At 42.5% G+C, this 13,466-nt stretch overlaps 1 pseudogene across 1 annotated transcript in view; it reads left to right on the plus strand.

The window, feature by feature from the left end:
- LOC311130326 (VPS10 domain-containing receptor SorCS3-like) overlaps window positions 1–13,466 on the plus strand; it is a 202,502-nt pseudogene that overhangs the window by 130,103 nt on the left and 58,933 nt on the right. Inside the window, exon 6 of the transcript in view lies at window positions 12,014–12,096. The product of the transcript in view is annotated as a VPS10 domain-containing receptor SorCS3-like (transcript). The remainder of the gene's footprint in view (window positions 1–12,013; window positions 12,097–13,466) is intronic.

Here is a 13,466-nt window from a genome sequence, read left to right on the forward strand (position 1 = left end):
CAATTCTATGGAATTAATAGTATTATGTGGGATATTGCCCTTCTGTGGATGGGTTTCAGCTCTTGTCATTGGAGGAGTCTCCTTCAGATAAGCTGGTTTAAAACCATCATTGTCTAATAGGAGTCAGTGAATTTATAAATCCCATAGTGCTTTCGCTTACAGGATCATCTCTTGTCATTGTAATCCACAGCTGACACCTTTCTGCTGCTCAATACTGATTCTTCATTTTAAAACCTCCCGTTTCTGACATCGACAAGCCTTAAATCGATGTACTGCAATACAGAGAGAGAGAGAGCAATAAACCATTTTTCTGATTAAGGAGCTTGTGTTGTGTTAGCTGAAGCAACATCTGCCTCTTATGTGCGTTTCCAGACCTGTAACCAGGTAGTAAAAGTTTAGTATCCAACTGTGGTTGTATTATATTATGTGGTGCAGACTCTGCAATGGACCCCGCTGTATGACAAAATGGCTTCCTCACGTCAGCAGTTTCACTCCTATTCATGAACTGGAAGGTGATGTTGATCTTGAGCCAAAATGGCCTCCCCAGTCTTCACCACTGCAGTGCTTAGGCCCACATTGTCATGACGCGACCAGCAAGGTGCTGTGGAGTCAGACCCCAGATTGGTTCCTCTACAGTAAAAACACACTCCTGTCCAATAATTTACTAACAGTATGTGCTGATCTAAATCCAAAATGGCCTCCACCACCACCCCAGTGCCTCGCCTCCCCCACCCACCTTAGATCTGGATGCGACCCTGCAAGGTGTTGCTGAACCAGAGACAAAATGGCTGCTGTTCCTCCTCCACTGTGGTGCATTTCACAGCTCAATGCCCCTACAGATGGCAGGTATCTTTAGTGCTCAGTCCACTTGTCAGCTGAAGATGCAACAGGTCGGCTCCCGTTGCGGTTCACTGGACCTAGCAGGTCCTCTCAGGATACCTTCAATGGACTTTAGTTTGAAACACACTGTCATGACAATGACAATGCAGACCTCCATATTGCCTTTAACAATGGACTAATAAGTGCCCATATTGCCTTTAGCAGTGGACTAATAGTGTTATTTTCTCTGTGTTTACCTAATAGCACTTCACAGAGCAATTATGCCTAATTGGATAACAATGCAGACATACCAAGCATAAGTACTTAGTTGGATATTATTCATTAGCATTGTGAATCACCACATGTTTTTTCACAGACTAGACATACAAACGCAATATACTTACTTACACATCCACACACATTATTCCAACATAACATCAACCTTTTAAAATCTCTTTACACACCACTAAACTACACCTATAAAAGGTGGATGGGTTTCTAGGCGGAGGTTGTTGTTGACGAGTTTGCAAAGTGAATCCAACCGAGTGGAATAGATGACTGAGCTCAACAGCCATTATTCCTCCCCACCAGAGATTACACATTTGGTGACATTGTGAACGCAAAGCAGTTGCAGTGCCGTTTGAACGGATGCTATCATTTGTTGTTTAACTGTGGTAGTGCAGTAGTGTGCCCCATTAAGATCCATTGAGGGACGGTTTTGGGTAGTATGTCACTGCAATGCGAGACGGAATTGGTATACTAGTGTATACTACTAGCAACATGAGATTTTCCTTACATGTTTCGCGATACTGTATGCTATGAGATTACATGATGTTGCCATTGCAGTGTGTTTCATTGTTATAAGTGTCATCAAATGCTGAAGATTATTACCTTCTAGAAACATAGTTGAGTGAGGATGTAATGCTGTGCTGTACTATGTATTACAGGTCTAAAAGTCTAGAAGACTGGGATTTAAACCTTATGTAACATATTCTGACACATCAGCCTACCACAATATGCTTACTACAGTGACATCATAGCACCTGAAAAACGTGATGGAGATCCATACAGTATTATCAGGTCTAATTCCATTTACATTATGTGTTCATCAATTTCAAACATAACTGTCACATTAACTACATCATCCTCTGGAGTTCATTACAGAGTATCAGCTCTACTGTATATGGACATAGTATACCTCCCAAATGGCACCCTATTCCCTATGGGGCTCTGGTCAAAAGTAGTGCATTATATAGGGAATAGGGTGCCATTTGGGACTCAATCAGTCTTATTTCTATAGAACATACAAGGGGTGACAAGTGATGCAGTAGATTGTGCTCCGGAGCAGAGACCTCTTATTCCCCAACACCCAGGCAGTTCAAACAATCCAGATGGTTCATTTGTATACAGTGATCCCTCGCCACTTCGCGGTTCACTTATCGCGGATTCGCTATTTCGCGGATTTTCATAATGCATTTTTTTTTTTTTGGTGCATTGTGCTCTGCATTCTGATTCGCTAAAAACTCACTCCCGCTTCTTGTATCAAAACATGCTACGAATTGTGCTATCATTTTGTCGTCTCGTGCAGTTATGTGTACGTACATAAAACAGCTTGGCAAATTTACATTAAGTTGGCCAAATTATCTTGTAATTTCGAACATCTCCTAAACCCATAATGTCGACGAAACGGCCTGGACCGACAAAAGCACCTGCGGATGGGCCCAAACGACGGAAGATGCTACCTATCTCAGATAAAGTTAAACTTCTGGACATGCTAAGGGAAGGTAAAAGCTATGCAGCCGTTGCTCGCCATTACGGAATCAATGAATCTTCCGTTCGTTACATAAAGAAGGAGGAAAAAAACATAAGGACGACAGCAGCAGTCAATGAGGAGGAAGGACTAACGCTTGGTCGCTTAGCAACCATGGTGCGAATGGCCACTGAACTTAAGCGAGTAGCTGAGGAATGGGACCCTTTGATGAGCCGTTCATTACAGTTCTCCAACGTAATCGATGGTGGCATGTCGGTGTACAAGGATCTTTTTGCAAAGAAGAAAAAAGAGCGACAACAGCTGCCTATCACTATGTTCTTCTCCCGAACAAACACACCTGCACCGCGGGCTTCAGAAGAAGAGAACACTGCAGAGCGCAGTCAGGATGCAGCGGCCCAGTCTGAAGAGCAGTGAAACGGCCTACACGTGAGTCACTGTATTTGTATACATGTAATAGTTGCTAATTGTAAAAAAAAAAAAGTTTTCTATTTCGCGGATTTCACTTATCGCGGGTCATTTTCGGAACGTAACCCCCGCGATAAACGAGGGATTACTGTACACTTTCATATTCTCCCCTCCATAGGATCGTCTCCAGCAATGCCGCCTTGCATTCTTCTGGCTCCATAAATTCCAGAAACAATAGTCCCATCACCCCCGCTTCCGCTATCGTCAGAGCCAAGGCACTGTCAACCGGTGCCGTTTGATTTAGAGTACTGTATATAAATGCTTAAGGAATTCATAGGAGGCTTAATTAGGTGGTGTAAAAGTGACTTATAGTAATTGTTTGGGACACACTGGCTATAATACGCCATTACCATTTCCATAACTATTTCAGTTGGGAGGAGATTCTGCCTTTATGTCTTAGGGTGCTATTGCTATTGTGGTCCTCTGTAGCTCAGCTGGTAGAGCACGGCGCTTGTAACGCCAAGGTAGTGGGTTCGATCCCCGGGACCACCCATACCCCAAAAAAAATAAAAAAATAAAATGTATGCACTCATGACTGTAAGTCACTTTGGATAAAAGCGTCTGCTAAAAATGGCATATTTATTGGGGTGTTAAAGGCCCAATGCAGTAAAAAACGTGATTTTCCTGTGTTTTATATATACAGCATTTCCACATTGTGAAATTGTGAAAATGATGATAATGCCCTTTTAATGTAAGAGCTGTTTCAATAGACCGCCTGAAATTTCAGCCTGTTGTGGTGGGATGGAGTTTTGGCCTTCCTGGTGACATTGAGATAAAAACAGCTGCATTGGACCTTTAATGAATGAGGATATTTTGGTGTGCGAAAGAGAGGTCAGTTGTAATATCTAGCTTCCAGGGTTCAGATGAATGAAGGAAGTAGAATAATAATAAGAACCTCAGATAACCTTTCTGTGACTGCAGTCTTGTTTTTCCTACATATCTTTAACCACAGGGTAACAACATTAATGAAAAAAAGATGAAAGTTGAATAACTCTGAATGAAACCCAGAAACAACTTAAGTATGTAGCCTGAAGTACGGCAGCAACAAACTTAACATTATCTGACAGTATTAGCTTGAAATCCCATTTTAGTTCCTTCTTTACTTGATCTGCTACTGTGTGAAGTTAATAAAACAAGATTGTTGCCCTGTAGCACACTGTAAATGAAGCCTCCTGTTACTAATTGGAAGCACAAGTCAAACACATTTTGCCATCTGCCTTGCAAATGACTGCCAATTTAGCACAGCGCTCATATGGAGCTCACAGTAGGCTAAACATCCACAAGACCCAGACTGTTGTCAAATGATGCCACCCTGTTTCCTCTATGTCAATCATGATCCAGACATGATGGACATTTTAGTCATTTAGCAGACGCTCTTATCCAGAGCGACTTACAGTTAGTGAATACATATTTTTTTTATACTGGCCCCCCGTGGGAATCGAACCCACAACCCTGGTGTTGCAAACGCCATGCTCTATCAACTGAGCTACATCCCTGCCGGCCATTCCCTCCCCTACCCTGGACAACGCTGGGCCAATTGTGCGCCGCCCATGAGTCTCCCGGTCGCGGCCGGCTGCGACAGAGCCTGGATTCAAACCAGGATCTCTAGTGGCACAGTTAGCACTGCGATGCAGTGCCTTAGACCACTGCGCCACTCAGGAGCCACATGGACAGAATGACAGTCATCTTAGTCATCACCTTATATCCACTACCATAATTAATAGGTAGTCATAGTACAGTGTTCACAAGCATGTGTTGGTGATATCATGTACAGTATCTACAGCGCATTCGGAAAGTATTCAGACCCTTGACTTTTTTCACATTTTTTTAACGTTACAGCCTTATTCTAAAATGTTTTAAATATTTTTTTCCCTCATCAATCTACACGTAATACCCCATAATAACAAACCAAAACCTGTTTTTTTTAACGTTTTTGCAAATTTCTTTAAAAAAAAAACAGGAATACCTTATTTACATAATAAAGACCCTTTGCTATGAGACTCGAAATTGAGCTCAGGTGCATCCTGTTTCCTTTGATCATCCTTGAGATGTTTCTAGTACTTGATTGGAGTCCACCTGTGGTAAATTAAATTAATTGGACATTATTTGGAAAGGCGCACACACCTGTCTATATAAGGTCCCACAGTTGACAGTGCATGTCAGAGCAAAAACCAAGCCATGAGGTCGAAGGAATTCTCCGTAGAGCTCAGAGACAGGATTGTGTCGAGGCACAGATCTGGGGAAGGGTACCAAAATTGTTTTGCAGCGTTGAAGGTCCCGAAGAACCCAGTGGCCTCCATCATTCTTAAATGGAAGAAGTTTGGAACCAACAAGACTCTTCCTAGAGCTGGCCGCCCGGCCAAACTGAGCAATCATTGGAGAAGGGGCTTGGTAAGGGAGGTGACCAAGAACCCAATGGTCACTCTTACAGAGCTCCAGAGTTCCTCTGTGGAGATGGGAGAACCTACCAGAAGGACAACAATCTCTGCAGCACTCCATCAATCAGGCCTTTATGGTAGAGTGGCCAGATGGAAACCACTCCCCATTAAAAGAAACATGACAACCCGCTTGGAGTTTGCCAAAAGGCACCTAAAGGACTCTCAGACCATTAGAAACAAGATTCTCTGATCTGATGAAACCAAGATTGAACACTTTGGCCTGAATGCCAAGTGTCAAGTCTGGATGAAACCTGGCACCATCCCTATGGTGAACCATGGTGGTGGCAGCATCATGCTGTGGGGATGTTTTTCAGCGTCAGGGACTGGGAGACTAGTCAGGATCAAGGGAATGATGAACGGAGCAAAGTACCGAGAGATCATTGATGAAAACCTGCTCCAGAGCGCTCAGGACCTCAGACTGGGTTGAAGGTTCACCTTCCAACAGGACAATGACCCTAAGCACACAGCCAAGACAACGCAGGAGTTGCTTCAGGACAAGTCTCTGAATGTCTTTGAGTGGCCCAGCCAGAGCCCGGACTTGAATCTGATCTAACATTTCTGGAGAGACCTGAAAATATCTGTGCAGCGACACTCCCCATCCAACCTGACAGAGCTTGAGAGGATCTGCAGAGAAGAATGGGAGAAACTCCCCAAATACAGGTGTGCCAAGCTTGTAGCAACATACGCAATAAGACTTGAGGCTGTAATCGCTGCCAAAGGTGCTTCAACAAGTACTGAGTAAAGGTTCTGAATACTTATGTAAATGTGGTATTTCCGTTTTTATAAATGTGCAAAAAAAACATTTAAAACCTGTTTTTGCTTTGTCATTATAGAGTATTGTGTGTAGATTGATGAGGAAAACAAACAATTTAATACATTTTAGAATAAGACTGTAACGAAACAAAATGTGGAAAAAGTGAAGGGGTCTGAATACTTTCCGAATGCACTGTATGTACAGCTATTAAAAGAGACCATGTTGAAGGGATGTCTGTCTAGATCAGGGGTGTCAAAAATCCGGCCCGCGGGCCGGATCAGGCCCGCAAACAGGTTTAATCCAGCCCGCGAGATGATTTTGTAAAGTATAAAAATGAGCTGCAATTGTGTTAAGCAAGCAAACTGTTTATACTGGGGCAGAGCAAGTAGGTCAAGCAAGTGCAGCCAGTCCGGATGAGCTACTTTGTTTTGCCCGCAATATTTATTACGGCTTCTACTTTTAACATTATGTGCTTTGGCACCCTCATTGCCCCAATATGTCTCTGTCAAAAAAGAGAAAAGTAGACGCAGAGTGCAAAGTGTTCCAAGAAAAATGGTCATCCTCCTATTTATTCACGGAATTGAATGGGAAAATGGTATGTTTGGTGTGTTCACAGCATGTTGCAGTGCTGAAAGAATATAACCTTCGTCGCCACTATGTGAGTCTTCATGCCGACAAATATGACAACTTTCAAGGACAGCGGAGAAGAGAGAAGGTGAATGAACTGTTGGCGGGTCTGAAGAAACAGCAGTCTGTGTTTACTCACAGCCGAGACATTAGTGACGCTGCAGTGAAAGCTAGCTACCTCATTGCTAATGAAATCGCAGTGGCTTCAAAACCATTTAGTGAGGGTGAATTTGTAAAAACATGCATGATGAAGGCAGCGGAGATTGTGTGCCCTGAAAAGTGCCTGGCTTTTGCAAATATCAGCCTAACAAGACACACAGTTGCAGACAGGATTTCCGATCTTTCAGTGGATTTGGACAGCCAGTTGAAGCAAAAAGTAAAGTCATTTATTGCGTTTTCGGTTACAATTGATGAAAGCACGGACATTACAGATGTTGCACAACTGGCCATTTTCATCTGCGGAGTTGATGACACATTGACCATCACTGAGGAGTTTGTGGAGTTGGTGCCGATGACAGATACAACGACAGCAGCTGATATTTTCACCGCACTCGTCGGCGTGCTGGACAGGGTGGGAGTCGACTGGTCCCGCGCTGTCAGCCTGGCTACAGATGGTGCGCCCTCAATGATCGGGAAAAAAGCAGGTGTTGTGGCAAAATTCAGAGAGAAAGTGCAATCTGCAAATGGAGGACGTGATGTTTGGACTTTTCACTGTTTTTTGCACCAGGAGGCTTTGTGTTGCAAGTCATTAAAGATGGATAACGTCATGAAGGTGGTCATCCAAACTGTTAATTTCATCCGATCCAGAAGCCTAAATCACCGTCAGTTTGACAGCCTTCTCAGAGAGAAAGACCACATCTATGGCCTGCCATACCACACTGAGGTAAGATGGTTAAGCTGAGGTGCTGTGCTGAGTTGTTTCTTTGATTTACGAGAAGAAATTGAACAGTTCATGGAAGAAAAGGGCAAACCAGTGTTAGAATTTCATTCCGCAGAATGGATGCAGGACCTTGCATTTATGGTGGATGTTACAGAGCACCTGAATAACTTGAACAAACAGCTGCAAGGGCGCAACAAAGTTGTCACGCATTATTATGACAGCATACGTTCTTTCAAGTTGAAGCTGTCATTGTGGGAGACGCAACTCGCCGGTGGTGATGCAGCTCACTTCCCCTGTCTGAAAAATGTGTGCGCGACCCAACATGTGGCAGACATGAAGCGGTTCAAAGATAAAATAACGGGACTGTTATTGGAGTTTGAGCAACGCTTTCAGATTTTTGGTGAACTGGAGAAAGACTTCAACGTTTTTTGCTCGCCATTCACCGTGAATCCCTCTGATCTGCCCGTCAGCATCCAACTTGAAATAATAGACTTGCAGTGTGACTCGGATTTGAAGGGCAAATTTGCCGCAGCTGGCTTGGACACATTTTATCAGAATCTTTTGCCAGGTTACCCCAACTTGACAGCCCTCGCTGCAAAATTGTTGTGCATGTTTGGAACCACATATCTTTGTGAGCAAGTTTTCTCTGTAATGAGCATAAATAAAACAAAGCTGCGCTCAAGGCTCACGCACAAGCACTTGAATCACATCCTGAAGTTGGCTGCCACTCAGGATGTGACGCCTGATATTGATGCGCTGGTGAAAGCTAAAAGATGCCAGGTATCAGGAGTCAAATAAACTATGCAACCCCACTTAAAGTGCTGGATGAGACACCCTGATATAGTTCTGTGATATACTTCTGTGAATCACTGAGGCATTGTGTGTTTGTGTGTTCTTTGTCCTCAGAATTTTCAAATAACTTGAGGTGTTTTATGATTAATAGTGATGTTGTTCTTTTGGACACACTGTCCTCAGGCTCCAGCTTTATGTTTATATGTTTTTATGTTGATGTGCTATTGTTTTTAATTGATTTTATTTTATTTGTATATTTAACCTATTCTTGACACTGTGGTTCTTGCACTTGTTTGGGGAACAGGATTTCATTATTTTTATCTACATTTCTGCCTGAGAAATGACACCCTGATATAGTTCTGTGATCTGTGAAACAGTTCTGTGAATCACTGAGGCATTGTGTGTTTGTGTGTTCTTTTTCTTTAGAATTTTCAAATAAACTTGAGGTGTTTTATGATTAATAGTGATGTTGTGCTTGTACTATTTTGGACACACTGTCCTCAGGCTCCAGCTTTATGTTTTATGTTGATCGTATTAAAACAAAGAAAACAATCAGAAGTTGTTGTTTTTAAGTTATAAATACCATGATTTTACCGGTCCGGCCCACTTGGGAATAGATTTTCCTCCATGTGGCCACTGAGCTAAAATGAGTTTGACACCCCTGGTCTAGATTGACCACATACTGTACAGTACAGATTCTATACAGGTTCTCTCTGGCCAATACACTGTCAGACTGGCCAAGACTCTGTCAGACTGGCCAAGACACTGTCAGACTGGTCAATACACTGTCAGACTTTCCAAGACACTGTCAAACTGGCCAATACACTGTCAGGCTGGCCAATACATTGTCAGACTGGCCAACACACTGTCAGACTGGCCAACACACTGTCAGACTGGCCAACACACTGTCAGACTGGCCAACACACTGTCAGACACTGTTTGCTAGGAGGTGCTGAACTTTGCCTTGTGGAGACATTCCCATCTAATTGATATATCAGTCATATGGCCTATGTTAAAATAAAGGCAATTTATTCCCTCCCTTAAAGACCAAGGCATAGCTGTAAACGTTCTGACTGGCTGACTGCAGACAATATTATAGCTGTTGTTGTCTGGAAAAAGAGGCCTGTGTAAGATCTTGGAGCCTTGACTGATTCAGACTGTGGGATGCCCGCTCTTTGGGGCCGCAACGCACCATATGCGTAAGCGATAATGTTTGTACACAATGTTCTGCGTTTTCCCTGAATCCACATTAGAATAAATTAGTCTTTAGATGAAGATGCAACACAAGCTGTGTGACGCCCTCCGTGCCCTCATGCTCCGTGATGTTTTTGTTCTTGTACATAATCAGACGTTTTCGTTAGTCCACTTAACATATTCTTAAATGCTTACATTGTTTACATACCTAGCTCAGGCACCACAATCATGACTCTCTTTTTCCATGTCAGCATTTTTCATTCTAAAGTACACAGCTAAACAATCCTCAAAACACAATAACATATATACCGCCATTTACATTTATATTGAAGTCCACCATCAACGTGACTAGATGTGTGGAACCAACAACTGTTATCCTCAATCCTACAACCACCATTTAGACAAGTTACCCTGTCAGCTCTCGCTCTTTCAGTCTCTTGGCTGTCGCCGGACATGCCTCATCAGTGGCTCTGGATCTGGCGGGTGTTTTGATTTATCGACGCAAGTCGGAAACTATGAAGCTCACTTTGTGACAGCTCTGAGCTTTAGAATTTAAAATGTCATTGGCCTGATGAATGAGTGCAGCTGGAGCTCACCCAGTGGCATCATATGTCAGTGTCCAGAGGGATGAGAGACTAGCCCGGCCTGCTTACCTGCTGCCTGGCTCAGCCTGCCTGACACCACATACTGCTATTGGGAGGATCATGGCTCCGCCTGCTTGCCACCACAGACTGCTATTGGGAGGATCATGGCTCCGCCTGCTTGCCACCACAGACTGCTATTGGGAGGAACATGGCTCAGCCTGCTTGCCACCACAGACTGCTATTGGGAGGATCATGGCTCCGCCTGCTTGCCACCACAGACTGCTATTGGGAGGATCATGGCTCCGCCTGCTTGCCACCACAGACTGCTATTGGGAGGAACATGGCTCTGCCTGCTTGCCACCACAGACTGCTATTGGGAGGAACGTTGCTTGGGACCGCTATTTATTTGCTGATGGTTTAGCTATAGGATCAGATCTGGCACAAAGCCAGTGATAAATAACAGGATGATTATGATTATGACAGTTTAGTTGTGCGTGTGCATAACAATGTGTTTGCACATAGCAAATATGGCAAGGTGCATCTGGTGTTTGATAATTAATATAATATGCCATTTAGCAGACACTTTTATCCAAAGTGACTTACAGTCATGTGTGCATACATTTTTACATATGGGTGGTCCTGGGGATCAAACCCACTACCCTGGCATTACAAGCGCCATGCTCTACCAATTGAGCTAATTGTTGGCCTCGAAGTTGAATGTCAGATTTCCGCTCTGATGAAAGGTAGAACATTAGCATGTAGTTTGACTGGGGCCACTGACTCTGTCTGTAGGACTAAAATAACAATACAGACAGCCAGCAGGAAGCAACATCAGCAGCATCAATCAGTGTAATGGAACAAAATGTGCCCTGTCATTATGCACCCAGAAAGTGGGAAATGTAATTAGACCAATGAAATTAGGCCATGGGCACTACTACACCTGATCGTCAACAGGGCAATATATTTCTTTTTGGACACGTATATCCATAATTTACAGTAGCATTCTGGATTTTTATTCTTCCTCTGATATATAGTGGTTGGAATAAAAATGTTTTCCCAACCTATGGTTTCTATTTGTTTGATGCATAATTTGATATATAAGCACTCCACTTCATTTGGTCACTGGGAATTGACGAATGGTTTTGCTGTTCCAGGAAAAGCAAACGATAATGTCAAACCTATTTTTCACCGAACATATTGGACTTGTAGTGCTTTATCTATACTTAGTGCTAATTTACATTTGGAAAAGGAAACAGGGTAATAACCAGCTATAGAATATTCCAATATATGTCACAACAGGTCTAAATATATGGGTCATGACAGTATTATGACCATATTATAACAGGTTATGACAAGTTATGTCAGCTGTTATGAGATATTATGACGTGTTATGACGCTGGGTGTCAAGTAAAGCATTACCGGAAACAGGATAGGTCACTTATGTAATTTGGGAGCCTATATGTTAACATGAATGGTCTGAATTATAATGATGATGGCGGTTTAAAGCTATAGTACAGTGTGTCGGCCTATTTAGAGTGTCACGCTTTATTGCCCCCGGGTATGCTCTTCCCTTGCATTATCCTGCCATGACTCAAGTCCACTGTCACTTTACTTCCTGTCTTGTGATAGGTAGACTGATATGTTCTCTATCTCTCTTTTGTTTCTCTTGTTTTATGTTCTTCTTCACAGTTGTACGCCTCCCTGGACTTTGGGCGAAAATGGCAGCTGGTTCATGAGCATGTGAACAGGTTCTACTGGTGAGTCATACGCTTGTCTTCTTTCTTTCTTCTCATCATCCTTCACTTCCTCTCGTCCTCTCTGTTGTCCTTCTCTTTTCCTTAGTTTACTCAGACTCTCATCACAAACTGTTTTGGAGCATCACTAGCAGTGTGTGGAATGTGTTGTTTGCTTTCTGCAACGCAAGAGTCTGTGAAGGATATTGATAATACGTTTCAACAAGGTATCTGAATGACTAGTGTTGCTGGTGGCAAATTCTGTGTACCATTCTGCTCATTTCTACTGTTGATATAATTGGACTGAGATAAATCTACATCCACAGTGTCACCACTTCGTATTCTGCCTCTCACAAGTCACATTCTGGCTCATTTCTCAGATGCAGTAAACTGATATCATGGCAATTGCACGTATCTAAACAATAATACATTTTTCATTGGGGGTTATCCAAGTGCCCTTCCTAACTCAGTTCCCAGAGAGGAAGGAAACAGCTCAGGGATTTCAACATGAGGCCAATGGCTCTGTAAAATAGTTACAGAGTTGAATGGTTGTGACAGGAGATAACTGAGGATGGATCAATAACATTGTAGTTACTCCACAATGCTAACATAAATGACAAAGTGAAAAGAAGGAAGCATGTACAAATATTCTAAAACATGCATCTTGGTTGCAATAAGGCACTAAAGTAATACTGCAGAAAATGTGGCAAAGAAATGAACTTTCTGTCATGAATGCAAAGTGTTGTGGTTGGGGCAAATCCAACACAACACAACACTGAGTACCACTCTTCATATTTTCAAGCATGTTGGTGGCTGCATCATGTTAATGGTATGCTTGTCATCGGCAAGGACTAGGGAGTTTTTTTTTTAGGATAGAAAGAAACGGAATAGAGCTAAGCAAAGGCAAAATCCTAGAGGAAAATTCACTTTTCAGCACAATAATTACCTAAAACACAATGCCAAATATACACTGGAGTTGCTTACCAAGACGACATTGAATGTTCGTAAGTGGCGTAGTTACAGTTTTGACTTAAATCGTCTTGAAAGTCTATGGCAAGACTTGAAAATGGCTGTCTAGCAATGATCAACAACCAACTTGACAGAGCTTGAAGAGATTTTTAAAAAATAATGGGCAAATATTGTACAATCCAGGTGTGCAAAGCTCTTAGAGACTTACCCAGAAGGACTCGCAGCTGCCAAATGTTATTCCAACATGTATTGACTCAAGGGGTTGAATACTTATCTAATCAAGATATATTAGTGTTTTATTTTCAATAAAAATTATGTATTTTTTTGGGAATCTTTCTTCCACTTTGACCTTATATTGTTGACAAAAAATGACAATTAAATCAATTTTTATCCCACTTTGCAACACAACAAATTGTGGAAAAAGGCAAAGGGTGTGAATA

Source organism: Coregonus lavaretus (genome assembly GCF_964263955.1).
Source record: "Coregonus lavaretus genome assembly, chromosome: 6".
NCBI lineage: Eukaryota > Metazoa > Chordata > Actinopteri > Salmoniformes > Salmonidae > Coregonus > Coregonus lavaretus.